General features: G+C 40.7%; 1 protein-coding gene across 5 annotated transcripts in view; it reads right to left on the reverse strand.

Annotated features, from left to right (window-relative positions):
* Window positions 1-24,697, reverse strand: part of si:ch211-45c16.2 (mitogen-activated protein kinase kinase kinase 13) — a 37,359-nt gene extending 12,662 nt beyond the window's left edge. The window contains exons 1-3 of one of the 5 annotated variants that reach the window (XM_061723668.1): window positions 16,560-16,601; window positions 12,438-12,562; window positions 9,479-9,556 (exon numbers count right to left, since the gene is read on the reverse strand). The gene's annotated coding sequence lies outside the window, so the exon portion shown is untranslated. Of the gene's footprint in view, window positions 1-6,390; window positions 6,594-9,478; window positions 9,557-12,437; window positions 12,569-16,559; window positions 16,602-24,638 lie in introns of those variants that run through there. The other 4 variants (XM_061723669.1, XM_061723671.1, XM_061723670.1 and 1 more) reach the window with 4 other exon arrangements.
* Window positions 24,698-27,268: the final 2,571 nt, after the last annotated feature.

A 27,268-nucleotide genomic window follows, 5' to 3' on the forward strand; every position in this document is an offset into this window, starting at 1 on the left:
ACACAGACCGGGGAACGAGGCATTTTCTATTATCTCTGCGAAGCAGTAACGGTACAGAAGGGATTAAAGGTTGTGTCGCGTATTGGGACTGCTGAGAGCAAGACATCTGGTGCACACGCAGCCCGTTTCCCCTGCTTAACCAGCAACGCCGGACACAGACACCGCAGGCCCGGCGGGCCCGGCAGCAGCACACACATGCAGCTGTCGCGCAGAATACACGATTTCAGGTTTCTTCAGTTGCAGAATCAACAGCGAAAAGATGTCTGCTGTATTTGTCTATTAAGACTTAAAAATAAGACACTGCTGGTACATAAACTCAACATCATCACACAAATCCTCTACAACAGGATAACTGCACTTATTTGTACTATGAGACGGTTATATTTTACAGCATGCCTGTCATTAAAAGATTCCTAGACCAAAACTACCTGATTTTTGACAAATCTGCTCTAATCTCAAGCACGCGCCCGTAACACCAACGATACTGATGAATATCGATACAGATAAATCAGTTTTCAATTAGTAAATGTGTTTTTTGAGGAGCGTCTGAATGCATCAGCATCATTTTTCCTCCAGTGAGTTGGCACATCATGACAACCGAGTCAGAAAACACATCTCCATCGTCAACATGTTTAATTATTTTTTATTTTTTATTGACAGGTCAGACTTTAAGAAAATTGTAAGTCTGTGTTTGGATGCTCTGGATAAACTTTAGATATAACCTAAAAAGTGATCGTTTCAAATAAAATAAATGAAGAAAGTAGAGATATTACAGGTTTCAAAGGGCACTGATAAAAGTAAATCGTTTTATATTGTTATTTTGCTCAAAAACAGCTGTCACTACTGTCCACAAAAGCCTAAGGCAAAAACATTGATAATTCAAACAAAGCAAAAGCTGTCTGCCTTTCAAACTGTTCACCTGCACCACAAGAGTAAACATGGATGAATATAGATAGATCTGGTTTGGCAAAACGATCTTAACTCAAGCTTCATCTACCGGTTCACATCTAAAAGTCTCAATCGATAACAGTTTTAAAAGTTCAGAACACAGAAAAAGCCAATATGTACAATCACAGTCCACAGATCAAAGTCCTCGAGGAAAGAGCCAGGGAGGCACCAGCGCTATGTTACGTGGAGGTGTTATGGAGAAGACACTCACGCATAGTCCGATCAAAGCGCGTTCGGTCCTCAGAGACCAGCAGAACGGAAGCACATTCTTCAACTTGGGTTGGGTCAAAGTGCAGCCCAGCCCTAAACGCTCTCATGCACACAGCTTGTGTGTGGAAATCTATCAAACGTCCAACATCAAGAACGGATTTTTACAGCCTTAAAATGTGTTTCAATTAACTCGTTTGTTTAGAAAGAGAAAAAAAGGGAGGAAATAAAGGATCTTCAGACTGGAGACGCTCATGGCCACAACCTACGCTTCCAAGTCAACTTCTCCACAAGGATGCCACTTGAATGTTTGTGCAAATGCATGTAGTGTATCTGCATGTGTCCACTGGGGGTAACCTGAGCGCTGTGAGAGCGCGGCGGCTGCCAGGAGCTCATCTATAATGCAGGCCCGTCTCTAAGCAGGCTGCTGAGAGTGCAGGGGAAGGAGAGAACGCTCTCTCAGGTATCCAATAAATCCGTCCCTTCCAAAGCAGAGACAAATGAGCTGTGCGAGTGGAGGCAGACGCTGTAATTCCATCTCAACAAACAATTCACAGACCCGGGCTCCCGATATGGGCGACGTGGCGCGGATGAGGCCGCTAGACAGTCAAATCCATATGAGGGTGCGACAACTGTAACTTTTGCAGCCACATTCGAACTAAAATGCGGAAACAGAAAGTTCTATGCCTTTAAGTCATTTTCTTAAACAAAAGAATAAAAAATGAGGGGGAGAAGAAAATCTCTTTCCTTCTCTCATTAATCTCTAATGGCAGATCTCTATGTGCATAGTCCCATGAATAATGTCGGTGCCTGATCAAGAGGGGGCAAGGGTTTCATTTACATAGTCATTTATTTACACGACTTTCCGAAAGACATCGTGACTGGGTGCAAGGACACACAGACCATCCCTCTGACGACAATAAAACGGTTTGCAAAAACATGAACATTGGTTCAGCGGAGGACAATGGACGTATTAAGCAGAATAAAGAATATGAAGAATGGACCGAGGTAGAAGGAGAGACAGAGAGGGAGATTTACCAAGAGTTGATCCTTTAATCCCACTACAGGGATCTAGAGACATGCTTGTACAAACAGACCCTGTTTAGTCCTCCCCCTCAATTTACCTTATACTTCCTTTCATTGTTTGTATCTCAACTGATAATCACACAAAATATATATAAAAGCATGCATAATGTATGTATAGGAAGACCCTACAGTGAAAAAGCCATTGGTACCCTTGGTATTGTGCATTTATCAAAGCTTAAACGAGCATCCATATTTATCTTTCAATCTCTTTATTGAGATTAACCAGTCTACTTCTAGACTGGTTAATCAGTTAGCCGATTGATGGCGGATTTTCTTTTTTTTAAATAATCAGCATCAGCCATCTAGATGATGTATGCACAAAATAAAAGCACATAATGTTCAGAACAAAATGACTCTACAAGCAAAAGTCAGTATTCAGCCCGACCTCTGTCACAGATTTAACTCGTTTTTTTAAGGAGACTGTCATATACAGATGATTAATTCATTAGGATTTTATTATATTTAGTTCTAAGAGCCAGGTTCCTGTATTTCTGCTGATGTTTGTGTGCATACACAACAGCTGGTGGTAGAGGGAGATCAAGTTCAGATAACACACATGCTCACACACACACACACCCTCAGGGCGTGTCTGGCAAGATCCCATAATCCCACTACTCCCAGCAGTCCACTGGGGAAGCAAATTCTCCTCGCGTCGCTCAGCAAACCCCAGTTGTTATAACTTGATAATGGCAGTGGATATTAATGGAGTAGCAGAGACATTTTTAACAGTAGCGGATGCACACGTTGCATTTGTGCTGACACACAAGCGGCGTCATCTGTGTCTCCGTTGCTCAGCTCCTCATTAAGAGGAGCCCTGCTGGGACCCACGGGGGGGAACCTCCTTTCAGGTGGCAGCTGCGCCTGCAACAAAGAACCAATTTAGCCTCTATCCCACCTCATCATTCACACGTTACCATGTCAACACAGCATCCATCTTGACCTTATGCTAGCAGTCACACTTGATTTCATCCGCCGCTCGGGTCAGGACAGCCTGAAAGCCTGAAGGCCGCCGCTGAACCCTCAAAGACGGTCAGACAGGGAGAACGCAGCCGCTCCGTATAAATAAAAAGCCAAAGTTGTATATATCGTGTTTTAAGAGTTTTTTGGCGCAACTTTTTTAACAAAAAAATGAGTCTACCCAGTATTTTCATAGATTCCATACAAGGCACAAACAAATTGGCCGTAGGGTGCAGCACAGTGAGCCAGATTATAAATCTTTCACTCATTCTGGCGAGCTCATTTCTGAGAGAAAAGATCAATACCTGCACCAGAAGGTTTCCGTCCCTCCTGACCTCTCTTTAAAACAAGAAAAGTGCAAAACAGATGGCAAGAGCAGCGCTGGGCTCCACGAGCACGTGATAGTTGCCGTTTTTTCTCAGTAGACAGCTGAACTCTGATATTTGTTCTTATTTCCCTGAGTCAGTGCAGACTATGGACTTCCACAGCCGCCGTTCACCGTGCCAGCGAACATCTCAGCGCGCTTTGATTCTGTTTCATAAATGTTATGAAATGTAATCTGCAAATGTGACTTGAAGGGACTTCTTTGTTATTGCTGAAGCGGCCGAAACTGGAAGACATTAAGCAATACAAACATCAAAGAGAGCAACCTTTGCTGACAAAGCTGCACAGACCTGATTTGATTATTGGGATGTGGGTTGATGTCTAAATCAGCTTTAAGTCTCCATCTTGGCCACGGGTCCTGCCAGAGGGGACGGGACAGTGTACCGTTGGTGGGTGAGAGTAATTATCTGCCGGCGTGGGGTTGAGCAGAAACCTGTCACAGAATTCAAGCATCTGCCATCTCGTACCTGACATTTCCCTCTAATCCTCCTCTTTCCTCATATTCCGATTCCCTCTGGTGATTCACCTTGGCTGACTTTAATACCTGGCGATGACTAGAAAGGAAAGCAGGCCACAGAGTAATAATCCTCACCTGCTTACCTGCCAGTGTGGGTTTTGACTGGTGTTGCTGGGCAAACAGGAACAAGGTCAAAGCGCTGGTGCTATTCTCAGGGAAAATACCAGGTGGAGTAGTTAAGGATGTGTTCAGTTTGGGAGAGGATGGATGGCTCAGGTACACCAATGAAACAGGGCATAAAACCATTTCAACAAACCTCGCAGGGGCAATTTAATGTTCTGGAAGAATTTACAAAATGTCAGACACAGAAAGATTGTGAGCCATCGGGGCTCCAAACTCATGTATGAATTGTGCCTCAAATAGACTCGGCTGGTACCAGCCAGAATTGGAGAGAATAAATAACTGAGAAAAAGAGTGTGCGTGATGCACACACACGTCACACTCTCCCCTCCAGCTTCCCTCCTCAGCCTCTCGGCCAGGCTGCAGCCAGCGATGCATCCAGGACACACCGTCTAAAATTTCCTCTGAAAAGCCCACAGAAACTTCAGCGTTTTGGAATGAATCAGACTCTTTGCCCCCAGTGATGCCAAACAGTAGATCTTTACAGCGCTCTATTTATAAAAACCTAACTAAATCCATCCGGACAGATTCAATAGAGACAGAAAAAGGATGGCGCGGCCAAGGAGACAAGGAGGAAGAAAAGCAGATTAGGGAGACACAAAACCAAACGCAGGACGGTGACTGGGGACGACGAGCAGAAGAAAAAGTGAAAGCAGAGAAATGTGAATGAGTAACAAGATGATGAAAGAGAAACTGCCATTTTGGAGCTACTGTTGACGGCTTGCGGCACGATACTGTACTGACAACTCTCCAATGGGGGGGAAAAAAGACTCCCAAAGCGACAACAAAGGACACAAGAGGCGCCGGCTCCATGTGAACTGGGCCCCGTCTGCCCCGCACGACCAGGAGACAGCAGCAGACTCGCGCGCAGACAAACACACGCACAAGCGCTGTGCACCAGAGCAGCTGCTGCCACAACAATTCCCCTTGTGCTCTTTTAATAGGAGCGGCCTGCCTGACCCGCCGACAACAAGGAGAGACAGACAAACATGCATATTGCTAGAGACTGGCTGTGACTGACACCATTTTTTTTTTTTTTTAGAGGCTGGAATATTAAAAAGGCATAATTCTAAAGAGCGAGAAATAATAAAATAAAAATAAGTGGGGCATGCGAGTCTAACGGGAGTAAGTGGGTGTTGGACTGCATGTTCTTTCTCCTGCCCAAAGACAGACTCTTGCACAGCAGAGAGCCGGGAAATCAATACACATTAGTGTTACTGTTAGCTCCTGGCTTCATATCATCCCTGCTTGCTTTTAAATAAAACTCAACACGCATGTAAATCTAAAAAGTACATCCAACCCCATAGTTAAAGTTAGACAATGTGCAGACTAAGCCCCCACAGACACGAATATGCTCCAATTTCTTTACTCTTTGGAAAATAGAGGATGGATGGATGGATGGATGGATGCTTCCCCAGCTCCCCACTCCTCCCCCTCCTCTCCTCCAAAGCCCGACCGCTGGATATCCATCCTGTGTAGTTACATAAACATGCTTAGTAGCAGAGGACAGAGGTGGGCCTACTCTGAGCTCTCCTGATAGTGAGTAAATTAGAGATGGATGAAGACGCAAACGGGGGTGGGGGTAGAAAAGTCAAAGATGATAAAGAAGGGGAGGGAAAAAAAAATTGAGAAAGTTATTTTAGGTTAAATACGAGACTGTAGATGCAAAGTCAGTGAGGTCTGTGCATATGCACACAGAGCTGCCCGTGGCTGTACACAGAACACGTGTGTCCCAGAAAAGCCTGTCATCTCTGGCTGTGTCTGGTATATCTAGTTTTAAAAGAGAAAAAATAAAAAGAAGAAGTGGAGGAGAAAGTAGGGGTCGTGGTACCTTCTCCTAAATGATCACCTGTCCTTCAGAGGGCACATAGAGGCACTGCATCAAAAAGCAGAATCAACGTCACTGCTGAGCCTAAAATAGCTCCAGCGCGCACACAGACGCACGACTGCTCAACACACTCCTGCAGCACTCCTGCTGGAGACAACACGGACCCCCGACACACATGCAAACAGTACTACAGACCCTAGACAATGCCTACATGCAGATGCGTAATAAAAGACAAACTGCACTAAAGTCATACCCACATGCAGGAGGAGGAGGCGGGGTACCTCCACATCACACTGATTTTAGTCAGATGAGCAGCAAAGACACAGCATCAGCACATACTCACGGCGGACAGAGCTCAGATTCATGGTCCTTTCTCAGCTCTGAGGCAGGGATGGGAGGGGGAGAAAAAAAAAGAAAGCTTGCGAGGACAGCTGAACTGATGTTCGGGATGCGAGAAAACCCAGAAAGAAAGGCAAGGAGAAAGGAAAACGGACATTCCTCTAACTCCCGCAGCACCTGGGTTGTGAGTGGGTGGGCGGCATGTATCATCACCGGGTCGCTGAGGACCTGCTCACGTCACACTTTTCATGAATGGAGGTGTCTGACGCAGCGAGGACGCGGCTCAAAGAGCACTGGAGGAGGAGGGGGGAGGAGCGCTGGGGGCGGAGCTCCCCCCGCAGACTTAGCAGGGAGGCGGGGCGAAGAGAGATGAAGAGGAGAGCAGAGGAGGGGAGATGGAGTGGGGGGGCGGGGGGCGGCATTTCAAAGCAACACCAGCTGGGAACAGCAGGTTAGGCTGCGACAGCGTCTCTGTAAGTAGGACAGACTGTTTTTTTGCACAAGAGAAAATCCCTTTGTACCAACTCAGTGATCGGTTCTGTCCATGCCAATTGTGACACTCGGCCGTGGGCCGGATCGTACATTCATCCCAATATTAGTCCTACAAACACTGTCTGCAGTAGGGATGGGCGGTATGGACTAAAAAAATGTATCACGATAATTTCTGACATTTATCCCGATAACGATAAAAATGACGAAAAACAAATACCAATTCAACTCCACCTTTTTAACTATAAATCTATCTCGCTCTCAGATCCGCCATGTTTGTCATCAACGGGAATTTATCCTTCCTTCCTTCCTTCCTTCCTTCCTTCCTTCCTTCCTTCCTTCCTTCCTTCCTTCCTTCCTTCCTTCCTTCCTTCCTTCCTTCCTTCCTTCCTTCCTTCCTTCCTTCCTTCCTTCCTTCCTTCCTTCCTTCCTTCCTTCCTTCCTTCCTTCCTTCCTTCCTTCCTTCCTTCCTTCCTTCCTTCCTTCCTTCCTTCCTTCCTTCCTTCCTTCCTTCCTTCCTTCCTTCCTTCCTTCCTTCCTTCCTTCCTTCCTTCCTTCCTTCCTTCCTTCCTTCCTTCCTTCCTTCCTTCCTTCCTTCCTTCCTTCCTTCCTTCCTTCCTTCCTTCCTTCCTTCCTTCCTTCCTTCCTTCCTTCCTTCCTTCCTTCCTTCCTTCCTTCCTTCCTTCCTTCCTTCCTTCCTTCCTTCCTTCCTTCCTTCCTTCCTTCCTTCCTTCCTTCCTTCCTTCCTTCCTTCCTTCCTTCCTTCCTTCCTTCCTTCCTTCCTTCCTTCCTTCCTTCCTTCCTTCCTTCCTTCCTTCCTTCCTTCCTTCCTTCCTTCCTTCCTTCCTTCCTTCCTTCCTTCCTTCCTTCCTTCCTTCCTTCCTTCCTTCCTTCCTTCCTTCCAAAAATCAGCTTTACACAAAAACATCATCAACGGGAATTTCTCGTTTTTACTGCGAGAAATTCTTATCGTTAGGAATTTTTTGACGGTATATCGTGAACGGTAAAATATCGCCCATTCCTAGTCTGCAATACAAAACATCTCGCTTTTGTGCTCAGCACAAAGTGCACAATGGCAGCCAAAATGCCAAATACAGCCAGCCTGTCCAGTTATAACCATTCATAATCCTTTCCACCGAGCCACATACCGAGCCAATCACAACAGGGGAGGCAATGACTCATACAAGAAAGTCCAAGATCCACGATGGGATCATGGCACCACGATGGCAGCAGGGTTCCTAATTATACCTTGGATAAAAAAGTTTTTTTTTAAACTGCAAAATCAACAACAGTCATGGTTCCTACACCACTCCATGCCCTTTTTAAGCGATACGCCTATCTAAAGGTTTCCAGAGGCATTTTCTTTTGCATCCGATGGTTCTTTTCCTTGGACATCAAAGAGAAAATGAACCAGGAAGGGTGGAAAAGCTTAAAATAAGGCAGCAAAAGATTGCTTTCCTCTTTGGGATGGTGGGTGAGGACATAAACATAATTAAAAAGCAATTAAGCAAAGTAAATATTATACTTGGTGCTATTATGGGTTTAATTATGATAAATACAGATAACCAAAAAGTCTGATAGCTGCTGTTTTCTGCTCTGCTGTCATTCAAGACAATACGCTGCTAGTCACAGTATTGGTAAATAATTCATTAACAACACTGTAGACATGATTAACAACACGTGAATTATGCATGGATGGTATCTTAATAAAAAGGATCCAAATCAGCAGGTGAAATCTGATTAAGTTAGTGACTGTGGTTAGTGTTTTATCCGTGCTTTCTAACTATTTAGCAGATTTTGGATGCTTCCTCCATCAAATCAAAGCCAAGCACTTTAAACAGAGAGAAAACATTACATAGAAATTAAGAAAACACCTTTATTTAACATTAACAGTTTTCATGATTTGGTTTCTGAATTATAACTTTAAATTGTTGTGCCTCTTCTACGTTAAATCAGTCAATTTCAGATTTTTACAAGTTCTTCATGTTTCCACATCTTTGATGATTAATCAATACATTTTACAGCAAGAAAAAACTAATGAGTATTCAGCAATCTTGTATCAAAGTAAGTTGAAAAAGTCAGCTGGTTGTGGTTTAAAGTATATTTAAATAACCTTTGTTGTTTTGTTTTGTCTTCAAATTATGCAGAGTATATTTGTGCATTAAAATGACACAGGTATGACTTCACCGTGAACAAGAGCTGGCTCTAGAGGACTAAGAGGTAAAGGAAACCTGTTTCATTATTACTAATTGTAACCTGAAATAAACAGATAATTGAGCAACAGATTTGGTCTCAGTATACTCAAATTTCAAATAAAAAGCAAGCAATTAATAACAGGTATATTTAATGCAATTCTTCCATGACTGAAAGGCAGCAGCAAAAATAAATAAATGAAGCCAAAAGGGCAGAGCCAAAATGTCAGAGGAATTGTTCGTTCCTCTCCCCAAAAGGTCGTCCAGTATCCCTGAAGATCCGCGACCGTCTCCTCTCAGCGTGCTACTGGAGTGTTTCCGCTTTATTCAGCCATTCTTCTGGCCAGCGGGCGCTGCGCATGTGTAATGCATGTTTTCATGAGTTCAGGTGTGTTCATGGCTCCCACTGACCTGTCGGTGGTTTCTGAGCATCTCAGGGGTCTGCACAGCGGGAGGTGCTCTCCGGCTCCACTCGGTCTTTTCTCTCACCTGGACATAAGCACAAAAGCAGGGGAAAGATGTGATATATGGGAGTGACATGAAGACTGGTCGGTGCTGTCAAACCAGCAAGATTTTCCAATTTTTTTTAAAATTGAAGGGCCATGACATAATAACCATATATGAGTAAAGGGGGACCACCTTAGACAAAGAGACTGAACTCTTACAGCCAAAAGGGGAGGGGCTTTAATCAAAGAAGACTGATCCATAGAGGCCCGAGGGTGAGGAGGAATAGCTCAGGGAGCAGATGCTTCCCCCAGTGCTCTTGTTTCAGCCCAAACCCCTGGGGAAGGCAGTGATGGGGCGGGGCAGCAGGAATGCAATGATGCACGCATGGAGAGCATTGGGGGGTGTATTTCAGAGCGGCATTGTCCCCTCTCTCTCCTCAAGCCACACCCCAGCAGGAGACCCTGCCAGAGCAGAAGGACTGGTATCCTGGGGCGAGGGGGAGGCAGAGGCGCCGATAAATGCCGTGAAATGACAGTCAAATGAGTCACAGTGCAAAAGGCTGTGGACGCCAGCTTTTACAGGACTGTTATTTTAAGGGGATAGTGAGTGGATGGTGTAGGCCACTGCTGGATTTCCTACAAATACACCTCTCTGATCCATAGTTGAAGCCCTCCTTTGGTTATGATTAAAAGAAAACTGGTGGTAGATGCTGAACTGTTATTCTTGTCGTCCAGTTGAAGATACATAAAAGACCAGGGGGATTCCCAAAAATAGGGCTCTAGTTAAATATTGACAGAGAGAGAAGCGGGCATTCGATATCCATAGGCGAGAGGAATTCTAATGCCTGATCTGTTTGCTCAGCGGGAACGTCGAGCCCTGCTGCAACAGCTTAAATTCCAAAGTTCAGCTGATCATAAGCCTCTGCACTCATGTGGAAGAGCACGTAAAGCCTCAGTGAAAAATGTGAAACAAGCCACAATTAAGTATTCACAATACACAGATTAGATCATTATAAGAATAAATCTTCTAAAGTCACTAAAGTCACAGCCAATTCAGCCAGTCTGTAAACATAAACTCCCTAGACGTTTAGAAAGTTTCAGCTGCGGAAAACCATGGAAATCCATGGCTGAAAAGTTTCAAGCTCTTAAAACCACAGACAGGTGATGCGAATGGCAATGAGCATCCTGTTGTGATGCGAAATTCTTGTGGAAAACCACGACTCCAGGCATTCATGCTACTCTGACTCATAACACCCACCTAAACGTCATCGCAGGCCAAGTGCATCTCCTCACAGAAACAGCACAACCTGATGGCAGCAGCCTCCTAAACACACTTAGAAATAAATAAAACAAAAAACAGGAACTGCTAGTACAAGACAGATCTGTCCTCCAGACTCTTGACTTCATCTGATGTCACTGTTGCAGTAGTGAAGGACAGGACAGGTTATTTGGACACTTTTAATATTGTAAATGATGGATGTATGAGCATATTTCAAATAATCAAATGCTATGTCAGACAACACAAAAAGGGTGAGACTGAACAGTGTGTGTCATCAACAGGGCAGTCCTGACCTTTAAAGGGGACCTATTATGAAAAACACGTTTTTTTTCTTGCTTTAACATATATAAAGTGGTCTCCCCTCAGCCTGCCAACTCAAAGAAGGAGGAAAGCAACCAAATTCTGCAGTGTCTGTACAGCCGCCCGGATGAGCCATCTAGTGTCATGTGACTTCTACGAGCCGTTCAGATTCTGCTCCTGTCATGACGTCACGACAGGAGCAGAGGTTTGGCCTCCGATGCGTGAAACCACGCCCACAACTAAAAACCGTGTCCTAACTGTATGCGAGCGTCCGACTATCGCATCGCACTGCGTGACATCGGACGCTCTCTGTCCATCTCCCTCCAGCAGCTGCCACTTTATTGAGGTTTTTGTAGTGAAATGAGGAGGTATCATAGAGATAACTTCTCATTTCAACTAACTGGATCAGCCGTTCCTCATCCGTGACCGTTTCCTACAGCGCTTTCAACCGGCTTTCACCGCGAGCGACAGGAAGAAAATAGAAGCCTGTATCCGACAAATGTTCAGCTCAAAACGGTGCGCTGCACAGCGCTGCGGCCAGTTAGGACAGTCCAATAGAAAATAAAGCAATGGAATTGATTTTGTCGCTGACGCTCGCTCACATCGCATGCAAGACACGGTGTAAAGGCTGATTTATGGTTCCGCGTTACACCAACGCAGAGCCTACAGCGTAGGGTCTGCGTCGATTTAACGCAGAACCATAATTCAGGCTGAACTCCGCCGGCCGGAGCTTCCGCCATTTTTCCGTAGCGGTGTATCGCGTCATTCAGGCAGCCAATCAGCACAGTGCCTCATTATCATAGCCCCGCCCACTCAGAATCCCACATAGATAATGAGGTTAGAAACAGTAAAGATAAAGACATGGCCCAGAGGCTGAATGTCTAATTTATATAGAAAAAACAATCAAAAGCTTGTTTTTAAAGACATTCAAGGCCTGTTTAAAATAGACATTAAATGCCATAATAGGTCCCCTTTAAGTCAAAAGCTGGAGAATTTCTTTGATACACCATTCTTTTTCTAACAGCATCAAGAACAATAGTGAAAGCATTTTAATTTCTAAAATGCAGACCTCTGAGATGCTCAGAAACCACCTGACAGGTCAGTACAAGCCATGAACACACCTACTGTGTGGCCTCATAAAGACATGCATACACAAGCGGAGCGCCCACTGGCCACAAGAATGGCAGCAGAGCTGCCAAAATCTTCCTTAATTAACTTTGACTCCAGCTTCCCGAACTAGCGCAGAACATTGACTGAAATATTTATGGTTCATCACTTGAGACCTTTGTTGTGCATGAAGGTAATAATAACAAAAGAAGGATGGTGCCGTTCTTGATAATCCTACCTCCTCTGATGAACCAGTCATCTATACCGCCACTCGATTCATCCATCCATCATCTAAACCCACTTCTTCCTGGTCAGGGTCACAGAGTTCTGCTGGAGCTTTTCCCAGCAGCCTTATGGGAGTATCTGTTCCTACGACGACAATAAAGTTAGTTCTTAGGTATTCTCAAAAATGTTTTGAGCTCCTGTAATCGGGGATCCTTTATTTATTTATTTGCATTTCATGATGATTCATCTGCAACAAAGTTTAACTTGTGCTCAGAGCTAGTTTAATCTTTAAATCTTTTAATCATTCATAGTATTATTAATTACTGCACTAGTTTTTCATAAAACCGGACTTCTCTAAGACTCCCGGTGGACCATGTGTGCAGCCATAACATAATAACGTGACTTAATATGATTTATTTTTCAGCTTTTTACAATTAGACAAATCTCTTGGTGAAGCGAGACCAGTTCTGAAGCAAAGATTTGAAAGAGTCGGACCTCAGTCTTTCAGTTTATCTCATTCCAGCGACGGCCAAAGCTTCCTGCTCTGCCTCAATCTGTGGCACAGACATGATGAACAGTCAGTCTGCGTTTCGTGTTCCCCAACTTCACATCCCAGCGTAACAGAGCTGTAAACCACACTGGCTCTGCTCCGTTATACACACTCATTACTATTTCACCAGCAGCGGAACAGCAGCATTGACAGCTCCCGTGTCCCCCGCATTAATAAGAGACAAAGCAACATCGTGCACACACATGAGCTTACAGCGGTTTACCTTTCCAATCTGCCAGCACAGGCAGGGACCAGGACACACACGGAGCTCCAAACACACGCACGTCTATAATTACTGACTAATAAACAAAACTTCCACTGAAGGAAGGTAAATCCTAAAATATTCTGGCATACAGGTAGCTGAGTGGTAAAATTAACTACATTTAATATGTTTTTAATGCATGGAAGAAACCAGAATATGCAGACAAGACATCCCTCAAACTAATGAAATTCAAAAGTAGAATATTTTCCCTTTAAAACACAGCTGAAAAGCCAAAAATGTGGGAAAGAAAAACAGCAAAAACTCAAGTAAAGTGTGCATAGGGAGTTTAGAGTTTAAGGCATGTAAAAAGGTCAGATATGCCAACTCTGTTCAAGGCAGAGATCCTGAACCAGCAACGTCCAAGATAATCAGCGTGATAAACATTTAATTAGTGTGCAAAGCAATTAAACTGCCAATAAAGGCCTTCCTAAGCTCTTGTGATCGACTCAAAGTCGGATGTTGGCTTGGCATTAGTCTGTCTCAGTCTGCTGAGTCAAAATAAGAGAAAACAAAAATAAAACAGGCATGCTACTTCAGGCTGTGCATGAACATCACTATTAGTGTGTTTAGTGCAGTAGTGATCAAGTGTAATAAGTGCAATAAAGAGCCTGTTACAATAAAAACTCAAAAGTTGGTCATACATTAATAGTTGTTAGAAGCTGATAAATAGATTTAGTTTTTTCTCTATTCAGCTTTTAATTTAAGTTTCACAAATCTTAGCACGTTTCTCTGGACACCAATTAGGGCTGGGCGATATGGACCAAAAGTCATATCTCGATATTTTCTAGCTAAATGGCGATACTCGATATATATCTCGATATTTTTTCTGTGCCTTAATTGGGGTTTCCCCCAAAGCATTATAGCATAGCATCTCTGTTAGCTTCATTTTTTTCTGAGGCAAACCCTTAAAAAAACAGTCAGTTTTAATACAAAGCCTCGTGCCAAATGTCACACAGGCACCTTTATTAACAGAGGTCTGCACAATATCAAAATGTATAAAACAAATGAAATAAAAATAAACTGCCTGCATGTATAGAATAAAAATGCTTCTTGAATAAGATAAAACAAATATCCCTTTCCTGCATAACAATTCAATTAAAATACACTGTGCAAGACAGTAACAGGCAGACTTTTCCACTGAGGTTGACAGTTGTGCAAATAACAAAACATTTGTGCAAATCTCAAATAAAACATTCAAGTCAATTTGTCACAAAATAAGCTATATCAAAAACATTTTAAAAAAAATGTAAAAAAAAAAAAAATTAAAAAATCGATATAAATGATATTGTCTCGTACCATATCGTGTTTGAAAATATATCGATATATATTAAAATCTCGATATATCGCCCAGCCCTAACACCAATCATCCATGAAATTAACTCCACACCATGTTTCTCTTCTAACTAACACTCTTGTCTTGACTAGCAGGGTTACTTATTTCATTCATTCTACGAACATGATTATATAGGTCGTCTTTAGCACTGTTTCAACTTGTTTCCCCATTTTTTTTTATTTTTAATTTCTTTTTTTTTTATCTCCTGCCAACTGCACATCCTTAAATCTTATAATTTAAGGATGTAATTTAAGAATCTTATAATCTTATAAATATTTAATTCAACACAAATTTAACTGAGTATGTAGAACGGTTGTGACGGGAAAAGAACCCCTCTGTTGACTCGGTGGGCAAACCTGTCTAGCTGGATGATAGAAATCCCGCCGGCCCAGTTGATTGGTTGGTCTTACGTTGGCAGACGCTGACAAGCGAGTCCTGCTCACAACAGCTGCTGATGTTAAGAGACAGATAATACTTGTGAGATTACCGTGCTGAGCCCACCAACAGCCCCGTACCCTGACCAATCTGCGCCCAGAGGAAATTACATAATCGTGACTGTTCCACACCACTGGAGGATTCTGCCCACACTGCAATGACAATCCATCTACGGTATCCCGATTTCCTCTTTATCAAGAGTTCAGAGTGGGCTGCAGCAGCACACAGATGAGGAGCAGCAGGCAAAAAAGCCTGGTTGTACTATGTTCCCTCTCAACTGCTGGCACCTGGTAATCCCAAGTATGATTTAGCAGATTGCGTGCAGTGCGATAAAGCTGAACACACAAACCACCCTGAGATAACAACACATTTTGGAGGCTCTCCAGGTTTCTTTATTCTAATTATTACACATAAGAGAAATATAGAAGTAGGAGGAAGTGAACACAAGCAGGAACGCTGTGGCTTTGAAAACAGTTTACCTCCTACTTTCACATCCGTAGAAAAATGACGGAAAGAAAAATGAGGAGGTGTAGTGAGTAGGAATGGGCGATATTTTACCGTTCACGATATACCGTCAAAAAATTCCTCACGATAAGAATTTGTCATGTCGCGGTTAAAACGATAAATTCCCAAGGGGAAAAAAGAAGGAAGGAAGGAAGTAAGTAAGTAAGTAAGTAAGTAAGTAAGTAAGTAAGTAAGTAAGTAAGTAAGTAAGTAAGTAAGTAAGTAAGGAAGAAAAGAGGAAGGAAGGAAGGAAAGGGGAGAAGGAAGGAAGGAAGGAAGGAAAGAAAGGGGAGAAGGAAGTAAGAAAGAAAGAAAGAAAGAAATGAGCGAGGAAGAAAGAAAGAAAGAAAGAAAGAAAGAAAGAAATGAGCGAGGAAGAAAGAAAGAAAGAAAGAAAGAAAGAAAGAAAGAAAGAAAGAAAGAAAGAAATGAGCCAGAAAGAAAGAAAGAAATGAGCCAGAAAGAAAGAAAGAAATGAGCCAGAAAGAAAGAAAGAAATGAGCCAGAAAGAAAGAAAGAAAGAAAGAAATGAGCCAGAAAGAAAGAAAGAAAGAAATGAGCCAGAAAGAAAGAAAGAAAGAAATGAGCCAGAAAGAAAGAAAGAAAGAAATGAGCCAGAAAGAAAGAAAGAAAGAAATGAGCGAGGAAGAAAGAAAGAAAGAAAGAAAGAAAGAAATGAGCCAGAAGAAGAAAGAAAGAAAGAAAGAAAGAAAGAAAGAAAGAAGAAAGAAAGAAAGAAAGAAAGAAGAAAGAAAGAAAGAAAGAAAGAAAGAAAGAAAGAAAGAAAGAAAGAAAGAAAGAAAGAAAGAAAGAAGAAAGAAAGAAAGAAAGAAAGAAAGAAAGAAAGAAAGAAAGAAAGATAAATTCCCGTTGATGATGTTTTTGTGTAACAAACATGGCGGATCTGAGAGCGAGATAGATTAATAGTTAAAAAGGTGGAGTTGAATTGGTATTTTTTTTATCGTCATTTTTATCGTTATCGTGATAAATGCCAGAAATTATCGTGATACATTTTTTAGTCCATACCGCCCATCCCTAGTAGTGAGATTACCGGTACTGTTGTGCAGCTGGGGGTGCGTGGCGCTGCTGCTGCTGGTCCACGCCAGGGTGAAAGGTTACAGACGAAGCAGGGTCAGCGCTGTAGGAGGACAGGAGCAGACCGCAGGGTGGAGACACACCGTACAGTGTGTCATTACAACAGTCTGTTTATGTGAACCAGCATCCTGCAGATGTGGACGTTTCATTCTGCTTTCAGGAACCCAGATGAATTCTATAATAAATAAAACTTCTCCCCATACAGACACACATTTTTTTTTCCCTAGGTGCTTTCTCCCGCAAGTCTAAAGACATACAATTTAGGTTATTTGTTGATTTAACCAGACAGGAGTGAGCACGAGCCTGTGTGACTCTCATCTTCACTTGGCCGGACTGGTGACGTGTCTCAGATAGCCTCAAACATGAAAACTGGCCGGTAGGAATGGGCGATATTTTACCGTTCATGATATACCGTCAAAAATTCCTCACGATAAGAATTTGTCATCTCACGGTAAAAACGATAAATTCCCGTTGATGACGTTTTTGTGTAAAGCTGATTTTTGGAAGGAAGGAAGGAAGGAAAGGAGGAAGGAAGGGAGAAAAGAGGAAGGGAAGTGGGAAGGAGAGAGCAGGAGGAAAGAAGGAAGGAAGAAAGAAAGAAAGAAAGAAAGAAAGAAAGAAAGAAAGAAAGAAAGAAAGAAAGAAAGAAAGAAAGAGAAAGAAAGAAAGAAAGAAAGAAAGAAAGAAAGAAAGAAAGAAAGAAAGAAAGAAAGAAAGAAAGAAAGAAAGAAAGAAAGAAAGAAAGAAAGAAGAAGAAAGAAAGAAAGAAAGAAAGAAAGAAAGAAAGAAAGAAAGAAAGATAAATTCCCGTTGATGACAAACATGGCGGATCTGAGAGCGAGATAGGTTTATAGTTAAAAAGGTGGAGTTGAATTGGTATTTTTTTTATCGTCATTTTTATCGTTATCGGGATAAATGCCAGAAATAATCGCGATACATTTTTTAGTCCATACCGCCCATACCTACTGGCCGGATTGGTTTTGAGAGACCAGGTTCTGCCTCCTGGAGAACTCTGATAGAAATTAGGGTTCTGTTATAAACTAAATCCTTAATTCCTGTTCCTTATAAGGCTAATCCACTTTTCTAATCTCTCCCTGTCGGTAATGAAAAGATCATAGAGCCCGAGACACTGAGAAATGAGTCACAAGTGTAAACATACGATTAGAAACACACAGCAGTGTGGGTTCATACTTGAATAGTTCTTCCTCTATTCGTATTCATGCTCTATTGAAAAGATGCACACATCTGAGGTCAGAGGTACTCGCACACACGCAGTCTGGATGACTTGTGTTCTGGTCCTTGCTCCTCCACTCGTGTGTGTTAATATGCTCCCCATGTGGCGCTGCAGGCCGTGGTAATTATAGAAGCCCCGCCAGCGCAAATAACATAAGAGAGACGCACGTTTAAAACTGCTGGCTGCTGTGTGGATACATGCCATGTAAATATCACACTTTTTGTGTAAAAAGGGTTTTATGTTTGGACTTCACAAACTAAATCCAGCACAATATGAGCAGCAAAGCTGACGAGCTCTCAGGGTTCAACAATGCTAAGTTAATCTAACCCCCTCACAGTTGCAACTGTAATACCCCTGCCCCAATATAAAATGGATGCAGAGCTTAACCCACTTCTTAACAAAATCCCAGTTCTCAGATAGGCTGACCAGCCAGTCTCCTGCGAGTGTGTCTAATACACTATTTGACAAATGATAACTCGGTCTGCAGGAGCGCCAGCTGCCCAGACGAGTCCAGAACATGCACAATTATTTTTTTCCGAGCAGTGACCAGGTGCCATTATTGGCATTTACAAGTCTGATGTAGACATAAGGAGTTCCAGGCGGGCTCTCGGTGTGACAATCTGGTCGACGACAGGAGTGGAGACCGGGCCTGTGGAGCTCAGACGGCGTCATTACTGAAATGTCAGTCGGCATGAAGAAAGGAAAACGAGGACCTGAGGGAGAGAGAGTACGGAAGAGGGCAGATGGGCGGGAAAGAGAGAGAGGGGCAGAAGAGACATCCCCTTTCACATCCCTCCTTTAGCCCGGCATTTGTTGTTCGCTTGTTTCCACTCATCTGCTCTTCAAAAGCTGCCCTGCATTCACTGTGAGCAATCAGCACATAAAAACAGCTTTCAAAGGTTTGACAGTTGCGAGGCATCCGTTCACTAAAAAAAAACCCGAACAAACTGGATGAAGCATCTTTCTGCTTCTACAAAACTATTATGATTTTGGACACTTTGCACAGATGACACATGGTTGGAGAGTAGATACTGTTCTACATTTAAACAAAATTATTATTTAATATATTATATATATATATATATATATATATATATATATATATATATATATATATATATATATATATATATATAAGGGATGGGCGGTATGGACAAAAAAAATGTATCACGATAATTTCTGGCATTTAACCCAATAACGATAAAAAAAATACCAATACAAAAAGTGTCATCAACGGGAATATTTATTTCTTTCAGGCTCATTTCTTTCTTCTTTCTTTCTTTCAGACTCATTTCTTTCTTCTTTCTTTCTTTCAGACTCATTTCTTTCTTTCTTTCTTTCTTTCTTTCAGGCTCATTTCTTTCTTCTTTCTTTCTTTCAGACTCATTTCTTTCTTCTTTCATGCTCATTTCTTTCTTTCTTTCTTTCTTCTTTCTTTCAGGCTCATTTCTTTCTTCTTTCTTTCAGGCTCATTCTTTCTTTCTTTCTGGCTCATTTCTTTCTTTCTTTCTTTCTTTCTTTCTTTCTTTCTTTCTTTCTTTCTTTCTTTCTTTCTTTCAGGCTGATTTCCTCAATTTATCGTTTTTACCGTGAGATGACAAATTCTTATCGTGGGGAATTTTTTTGACGGTTTATCGTGAACGGTAAAATATCGCCCATTCCTAATATATATATATATATATATAAATCATAACTGTTCTATCTCTAAAGAAAATTAGTGGATTTGACCAACCGACTGTGCAAAGAGTATTAAATCAATATCCAATTAACTGAAAGGGGGGGGGGGGGGGGTGTATTATACAAAAAAAACTGAAAAAGCACCCAATGTGCAGTGAGTCTAATGGGTTGATTATGCGTGATGCATCAATCACTGCAGCACTTTACTCTGATGTCGACTATCAGATGTACTTGTAAGCATTAAAAAAAATGTTTTAGTAACATTTGTATTTGCACATTTTTAGGTTTTGATGGGTTGTTCAGATCCACGCAGAGGGGGACCAGCTTCCACTCTCTTCTGCTTTCAAAAATTGTACTACACCTAAACCACAGCAAAGTGGTCAGCATGCAAGGTCAGCATGCAAGGTATTGTGACCTCGATTTCAGTGTACCGCTGTGCACAAGCTTAAATGGCGAGTCCATATCTAAGTACATTCGGTTCGGGTCTCCTCTTCAACTTTGCCCCCAATATGTAAAAGCAGCTCTTTTATGTATCAGATTGTCTTTGTGTCTGTGATTGGATGTGCTGTATTGATTTGAAGGCAGTTTCTTCTGCATCCTAACCAAGTGAACATGTCATCATATAAAAGACTCAGATTTGTGGTAGCAGAAACCTCCTTCCATTTGTAGCATTTGCTTTGTTATTTCTAAGCAGGACATGGTCATGTGCATGTCTACAGTCATGTGTTGAGCAGAAGAGGTGGACCGCTTTCACTGCGACACAACTGCAAATCCATCAGCTGTTGTCTCACAGTGATATGGCTTTTTGAATGTATCTTTAGTCGCACAAAGACGCAGAGCTAGGAACAGGAGGTCTTAGAGATCCATTATCTGGACATCCGCTGCGTTTGCCAGAAGCCGAGAAATATTAGTTACCGCTCCTCAGAGACATGATCATTACACTAGAGTCAATAGGTTCCCAGAATAACCCCGGCTTTAATACGAGCATTACGGAAATGGAGATGTCCGTCAAACAGTCTGCGGATGTCTTCTCAGTTCTGAGCGGATGTTTAATACGCATAAAAGTAAGATCAGTTGTGGTGACATTAATTTATGGGAACAAACATGAACATGTATAAATCGTTTACTCTTACTTTTGATTTAAAACAACCAAAACTGAACATTTCAGAATATGAAATACATCACTGAAGATCCTGATAGGAACATGGAGCTGCTTCAACATTATTAATACCCACAACAGGCCAGGCAAATATCCAGGACTGGGATTAGAGAGATCAGACCAGCTGCAAGGCTACACTGCTGCTGTTGCTACACGTCAATTACATTAATACAGCTTCCTGTCTGGACGCCAGCAGCATCAGGACCATCCTCGGCCTCTGCTGCTGCTCAGGACCCAGCAGCACAGATGTGCAGATTTGTTTGAAACAAACACCAGGCGGTATTCAAAAAGTACCACCATGATGACCGACTTACTCGAGAAGAAGATTTGGGGGTTTAAATACTTAAAGGGGAGGACTGGCGGGAATCTGCATTCTTCTTATTGAGAATATAAAGGCTGCCTCTGTGTTAGTGTACCTTTCAATATTTCCCATACAAAAAAACCCTGTTAATTCTAAATCTTCATGCTTATACTATAATAAAATAAGCCAACAGGCACAAAAAAAGGTCTTAAACAAACTAAAATCTAAAGAGCAATTTGAGAAAGTTTAAACAGCAAAATAGTGTTGTGATCCATTTACGGTTGTGGATTAATATACAACAACAAGTGGGTATTTCCAGCACTGGGAAATGGTACTTTCCCATAGTAAATTAGTACGCTGTTCATTATCATGAAGGAATGCCACTTTCACTGCAACAGTGCAGCAAAGATATAAAACGTTCAGTCAAATATAGTTATTACTACTTTAAGTGTGCTCGTGGGATAAATATACCGAATTAAGGCTTAAAACACGTCAGCATGGCCTAGTGAAATTGCGTATTAACGTGACAACTTTTAAACCAACCACTTGATATGTGACTCCATTAAAAGATACAAAAAAGCTTAACAAGTGTAGAAATGGCACAGAAGAAGTACCTGAACATTTTTGAGTCATAATTTTTTTAAATATCAAAGAAAAAAAATGCAACTCGAACAATCTTCAACTCAACATTCTTTTCAAGAGCCACACAAAAGGCTAAACTTATTGCAAAAGCCGTTACAGATTCACTCTTTTCCAAACGAGTCTATAAAACTTCACATACAATGTGTCCAGTCTCATTCTTTGAAAAATAATTAAACTCTGTTAACATAATATTACATTTGCATGTATTTGCAACTGTTTAACTGTTTGTAATGTCTGGGGAAATTAAATTCACTTCACTTTATTTGTGTAGCACAAATTTAAAAACAAAAGTCAATTTAAAGGCTATTACATACAAAACAAGTGCAATACAGTCCAATCATATTTAACTCAATTCATACCACTTAAATTAGAAATCACTGTAATTCAGTTAATAGTTTTTTTCAAAATTCCTATAACATTGATTGATAAAAACAAACAGAACCCAATGGATTGCACCAAACAGAAAATCTGATGCAATGTTCTATCTAGAGAAAGCACAAGGTGTTTGGTGGTAGAGCTTGAGCTGAACGTCACTGCTGTCACAACAGAAAAAAGGAAAAGCATACGGTAATTCCACCACATGATCAGCTGCTTCGCTTTTGTTTGAACTTGGTGTTTGCCGTCTGCAGTTAACACGACAAAGTGCAACCTTCAGCTGAGCGTTACCGGTGGACTGGATTTGACTGATGGGCGTCAATGTGACCTGTGACCGTACCACATTCGGGTAGCACTTTCATGATAGATTCAAAGCCATTAGTGACACACGTGGACACTGACTGGGAATTCAGCCCAATAAAGGTGGAACACAACGCCGCCGCACACAGCGTCCACTGCTCACACATGCAGCGCTTTCCACTGCACACTCATTGTCTTCATGCGTCAGCAGAGATCAGACGCAGGCGAATCGTGTGGCTGTTGTGACATGAAGTCGTCATGAAAGACAGATGAATGTTTGTGCGAGATCTGTGTCATATGGCCTCTGCATGCTGCTCACACAGAGCACACGGGGTGAGGCGTTTCTAGAAACTGATCTGACAGTGGCCAATCATGCATGGCCAGTTTATTTGGAAAATCTAACTAAAGCTCATGCAATTTAACGCAAGAGATCTGAAACCACCCAATGTTCTCATGTGCAACCTTTTCTACTAGTACTTTTCAGTTCTGACATCATTCTGGAGGGTGCAGATCATCTGAAAGCTAAATGTTGAGATTTTAAACTCCACTTGCTGAAATTAAAAAAAGATTTGCAATTTTTGCTTCACATTAACAAACTGAGACTTAAATATTATGCACACTACAGGTCCTGGGCAGTTTAATACACACTGCACCTGTAAAAGGAAGTTATTGCACTTAAAATCTATCATAAATGATGTTTTTGCATATCATAAAAGTATGTCTTCATTTTAAACATTACAAACAAATAGCCGAGTAACAGCTGGTTGTGGGGTTCACAGATATGTCAGAGGAATAACATAAATCAAACGTAATTGATCGTTTTTCATTCATTGAATTTAGTAACATTTATCAGGAGTTTGTTACAGATCACAATAATTTGAGCCAAGTTTTCAGTATCACCCCAGTGACATTATAAATCCAAGAACACCACAACTTTGATTTCCAACAAAATCTAACCATTATAAACGTGACTGACGTTGGATCTAATGCAGCACAGTTGTGTAAAAGTGTGTATTCTTGGTGTGTAAATCAGGTAATAACGATACCAAACAAAAAGAAACAGAAAACAAAATAAAAGCCAACCTGCCCCTGCAAGGAGCTTTACTTTTAAGCCACGTAGTCAAAGATATTTAACAAAAGTACAATCAAAGACCACAAAAACAAACATTTCTTCACTAGTCACTATAATTCCACCTCCTCTCCAGCATGAGTCGCAAGCAACCTATAATTTCCTTCTTCTCCTGGCTAAAAACACACAACTTCAGAGTCTCCCTGTAACTCCAACAGTCCAGGATTCAGCATGATTGTTCACTTGGTTACATAATAAAGGCGAATGAGAACCTTTAAACACATGCAGAGTCAGAACCTGTTTCACTGTATATCTTTAAGACTCATAGCGATTGAAAGTACAAGTGCAATTTAATGTATAAATATATCTGAAAGTGAAGTACATTTAAGGTATGGCAGCCGCCACACCTTTGCTTCAAGGGTTAAATGTAAATGTTTGTTTTTTTTTAAATACATTTATGGAATAACTACAAATGCAAATAAGAACAACATGATCGATTTCACTAGTTATTATACACTGCAAAAACTGAAAATCTTAACAAGAATATTTGTCTTATTTCTAGTTAAAATGTCAAATTTTTAGTCTCATTTTTTTTTTAAATCTCATTACATTTAAAACAAGACTCAAAAACGACCATTTTCACCTGTTTCAAGTAGATTTTCACTTAAAATAAGTAGAAAAATCTGCCAATGGAACAAGATTTTTTTGCTTGTAATGAGAAGATAAATCTTGTCCCACTAGCAGATTTTTCTACTTATTTAAAGTGAAAATTTACTTGAAACAGGTGAAAATGGTCAAATAACAAGTTGTTTTTCTGGTAATGACTCTTGTTTTAAGTGTAATGAGATTTTTTGACTAAAAATGAGACATTTTAACTAGAAATAAGACAAATATTCCTGGTAAGATTTTGAGTTTTTGCAGTGAGCGAGACTGCATTTGAAAAAGTTCCAATTTTCTTGACCACACAGATAAGCTCCATAGCAGACTTCTGTGATGAATATTTGCTGGGCGTGTTGATTGATACTCTAGTTAAGTTCTGTGACTCGTAACCTTGCCATACCTTAGCTTTGACTGAATTGACGCCACTGATCAGGACCATCTAAACATTAGGACTGACAGTTCCACCGCAGCGCGTTGACAGATGCCTCAGTCAGCACATTTACCTTTATAAAACCCAACCATACGGGTTGCATACGCGTTTTTCACACGCCAAGGTTTGTATTTCTCATTAAGTCAGAGAGTTATCGATAAATATCACATAAAACAGAGCTTTATTACCGTTCAGGGCTCCTGAATCCCGCAGAGATGTGCGGCTGCTGCTGACTCTCGGTCCTCTATTTACTAGGCTGGACGCGCTGCGTCATTGCGTCACTTCCGGACTTTGTCCACCTGTGACAAACCAACAAAGATCGTCTATTAAAACATGGACATTGGCGTCATTAATTGATATACAGGACTGTCTCAGAAAATTAGAATATTGTGATAAAGTCCTTTATTTTCTGTAATGCAAAAATGTCATACATTCTGGATTCATTACAAATCAACTGAAATATTGCAAGCCTTTTATTATTTTAATATTGCTGATCATGGCTTACAGCTTAAGAAAATTCAAAAATCCTATCTAAAAAAAATAGAATATTCTGGGAATCTTAATCTTAAACTGTAAACCATAATCAGCAATATTAAAATAATAAAAAGCTTGCAATATTTCAGTTGATTTGTAATGAATCCATAATGTATGACATTTTTGTTTTTTTAATTGCATTACAGAAAATAAAAAACTTCATCACAATATTCAAATTTTATGAGACAGTCCTGTATTTCATTGAATATATTTTCAATACGTATTCAACACCTAAGAATATATTTTTGATTTAAAGTTTTCCGTTATAAAAACACAATTCGATTGACTGAATTAAATTAGATGCATATTTTTGAATGCCATGAATACATGGAAAACAAATTATTATCCAGCAATCCACTTTAATACAAAATAACAAAATTAACTGAATAAAATAAGTATCTTTCTTTTTTTTGTCATTTACTTTTTATTGGTTTTGATTTTACATGTAAACAAATAAACAGTCAAACAATCAACATGAAGACCTATAAATCTGTACAAAAGTATCAAGGGGAAACTGGTAAACACCTCCAGAAAAAAAAAAGAAAAAAGTAAGTACATAAAAAATATCCTGATAATCCAGTCTGAAATTACCTGAAGTCCGGTCTTGTGGTAGAGACATATACTCCATTTTTGCAAATTTTCAATAAATAACTCTTTTTGTGTTCTTAAATTAAAAGTAATTCTTTCCATTACATAGATGCTGTACACAATATCAATCCATTCATTTACACTAGGTGCCTCCCTCTTCAGCCATTTCTTCGTTATCGATTTCTTACAAGCCACCAGTAGTATTCTCAGTAAATATTTATCTTTGTTCCTCCATTCCAGTTCCTCTAGATCCATCAAATATAACAAATTAAAGCAAAAATGTATTTTTGTTGAAAACACAGTCTCAAGAATTTGATGTACTCGCAACCAAAATGGGGTCACAACAGGGCAACACCAGAATATATGATAGTGATTCGCCTCTTTGCTTCCGCAACATCTCCAACATTCTGTCTGATTGGAATATGATCTCTTTTGATATGGAGTGCAAAAATAGCGGATGACATTTTTCCATGTATATTCTCTCCAGAGTGGAGAATTGGTTGTTTTCCATTGTTGTATAAGTATAAGTATCTTTCTTAAACATAAACCTGTCCTGCTTAACTTAAAATTGTATAAATTAATAACCATAGAAAAAAGCAGAACATCCATTCTGTAATAGTGCACATTTTTATTGCAATAACAAAAGTGCAAACAGAAAGTCTGTAGAAAACATATTTGAGCCTCAAAGGGCGTGACTGTAGGTTACACTTGTAGTAAAACAGAAAAAAATAACTTATGAACTCAACAGCTCAATTTCCATTGGCATTTTATGACTATGTTTTGACTCTCACAGTAATACGGGACAAAGTGCGTCCCTTTTCAGCTCAATACGGGAGCTGAAAAGTTTATAAATATGGGACGATTCCGTTTTTCAAGGACGTTTGGCAACCCTAAAATATATATAGGCCTATATAATATTTTTTCCCCACATTTAGTGAAACTCGTATCATTGAAATGCCGTGGAGGTTCAACCTCAACCAAATACCATATTCTGTGATGGTGATTGCAATATCATGAATTAAAATCGGAATGAGAGGTCTTCGCTTTTTTCATACCTTTGTTAGTGTTACTAAAAATAGCTGCCGATACCCACGTAGCCCATACAAACAATAATAACAGAGAGATCCGAACAAAGGGGCATTTTGCTGATAAGAGATGTTTGTTCGGCTTAAAATGCACACTTAAGCGTATTAATAAAGCCCCAATGAGAATTTTATGAATGTCACTTGATAATGTGACATTATCAGTCAACCACTGTTTTATACACGTTGTTTTGCGTTTATACACTAAGAATATTATTTTTTCTAATATAACAAGTGTTAATAACTTCGTTTTGTCATTATTATTATTATTATTATTATTATTATTATTATTATTATTATTATGGAAGAGGGGAATGAGAAGATTGTGAAACCGATACTGGCCCCATCCACCTGGACCAATCACAGCCGATCAGCTGATGCTGCTCCGAAACTGAGCAGCTGCATGCTTGGCTTGGCAGTAGAAAACCCTCTGTACTGAGATAAAGTTTGTTTGAGTTCAGTCCATAACATCAGCATTTATATTGCACAGCAGAAGCTGCCAGGACAAAAGTGGTTGTTTAATAAGTAGTCTATTAACAACAGCCCTCATGTAGGTGAAGGTTCACCGCAGCAGCACCTTGATACAAACAAACAACCAAGCAAGGAAATGTTTT

This window comes from Cololabis saira, chromosome 6, assembly GCF_033807715.1.
Source record: "Cololabis saira isolate AMF1-May2022 chromosome 6, fColSai1.1, whole genome shotgun sequence".
Lineage (NCBI taxonomy): Eukaryota > Metazoa > Chordata > Actinopteri > Beloniformes > Belonidae > Cololabis > Cololabis saira.